The sequence below is a fragment of the Chrysochloris asiatica genome, unplaced genomic scaffold, assembly GCF_000296735.1.
Source record: "Chrysochloris asiatica unplaced genomic scaffold, ChrAsi1.0 scaffold00068, whole genome shotgun sequence".
Classification (NCBI taxonomy): domain Eukaryota; kingdom Metazoa; phylum Chordata; class Mammalia; order Afrosoricida; family Chrysochloridae; genus Chrysochloris; species Chrysochloris asiatica.
The window spans coordinates 11,929,476-11,931,380 of record NW_006408586.1 but is presented as its reverse complement, the minus strand read 5'-3'; the positions used below and the strand labels follow the sequence as shown (position 1 = coordinate 11,931,380).

General features: G+C 38.1%; 1 protein-coding gene and 1 pseudogene across 2 annotated transcripts in view; both read right to left on the bottom strand.

Moving 5' to 3' along the window:
* Positions 1–1,025, bottom strand: part of LOC102838459 — a 4,759-nt pseudogene extending 3,734 nt beyond the window's left edge.
* ARL13B (ADP-ribosylation factor-like 13B) overlaps positions 1–1,905 on the bottom strand; it is a 76,190-nt gene that overhangs the window by 25,508 nt on the left and 48,777 nt on the right. The gene's annotated exons all lie outside the window — the stretch shown is intronic.

The window sequence follows — 1,905 nt, the reverse complement described above, 5'->3', positions numbered from 1 at the left end:
TTCAATTTGAATTTGCATATGAGCAATTGATGGTTTGTTCCACAATTTGCCACTGGTCTTGTTTTGACTGATGATATGGAGCTTTTCCATCATCTCTTTCTGCAGATGTAGTCAATTTGATCTCTATGCATTCCATCTGGTGAGGTCCATGTGTATAGTCTTTTCTTATGCTGTCTGAAGAAGGTATTTGAAATGAACAAATCAATGATTTTGCAGAATTCTGTCACCCGATCTCCAGCATCATTTCTATCATCAAGGCATATATTCCAACTACTGATCCTTCCTCTTTGCTCCCAGTGTTTGCATTCCAATTACCACTAATGATCAATACATCTTGATTGCATGTTTGATCAATTTCAGATTGTAGAAGTTGGTAGAATTCTTCGATTTCATCCTCAGTTAATGCCACTATTATTTAAATTTACGCACACATCGCTAAAGCCAGTTCGTCTAGTATGCAGTTGTTTTTCAGGTCTGCTTCTGTGACTGTCACACAGCAAACTGGACATTGAGTTTTATAGGACAGAAATTTTCTTATACAGAGGGAACAGTAGTTATGTGAACACTGAGGAATCATCATTGCAATGTTGAAAGATTCAAAGCAAATTCCACATCGTAGCAAATCATCTATTATCTTTATGACTGCTAAGGCCGGAGGCCATCAGGACTCTGTCATGGAGTCCACAGTCGCCTCTGAGAAGGCAGGGGATTCTATTTATACCAACTCTTCACTTATCAATGATCTAATATCTGACATTTACAACAGCAAAAAAATCTACTAACCAACTATTCTGAACATTAATGAGTTAAGTATGTTAGTAAAGAATGCTGAGGTGATAGTCAAGGGTAAATATTGGCTTTGATGTCAACTTGGCTGACTCATGATCCTCAGTGGTTTGGCAGTTAGTAATGATGTGAGTTGGCAGTTATGGAGTGATGCAGTCATCCTTCGGTTTGTGATCTGATGTGGTCACCCTCCATTTTCACATAATGAGCTGTCCTTTGGTACCTGAGTATGTCAACATGTTAGGGATAGGTGTACTAGCACAAAATTAGAGAACTAACGTGCACTTGAGTTAGTATTTTCAATGCCTCATATACATGTGAAAGCTGGGCAATAAATAAGGTAGAATGATGGAGAACTGAAGTTTTTGAATTATGGTATTGGAAAATAATCTTGAATAAACTATGGACTAACAAATAATGAACATATTTGTGTTGCAACAAGTATTGTCAGAATGCTCCTTAGAGGGGAGGATGGTGAGACTTTATCTCAAAAAATTTGTATATATTATTAGGAGGGATCAGTCCCTGGAGAAGGACATCATGATTTGCAAAGTGGAGTGTCAGCAAAAAAGAGAAACCATTGATGAGATGGACTGACATAGTGGTTGAAACAATGGGCTCTCACATGACAGTTAGTGTGATGATGGCCAGGACCAGGAAATGTTTCATTCTGTTGTACATGGATGGGGTAACTATGAGTTGGAACTGACTCAAGCGCACCTAACTAAAACAATATCAACATACTTTTCATAAACCAGAAATAGATGCTATACTGTTTAAAAAACAAAACAAAACACATAAAATGGAAATTAATACATAAACAAATTAAATTGAACTTTAGAAATTATATGTATTGTGAGGTACAGAGGCTCTACTTAACGGTAGAGGTCTCAGACCAAGACTGGAATGCCTAAGAGGAAAAAAGAATGGGCATAGTAAAAGTGAGCCATATCATGATCTGTAGTATCACCACTCGTCTGTCTGTTGTGCTGTGGTGGTTTGAGTTGCTGTGATTCTGAGGGCTCTGCCACCGGTATTTTAAATAACCAGCGGGGTCACCCATGGTGGACAGGTTTCAGATGAGCTTCCAAACAAAGACAGACTAGGAAGAAAGAGTGA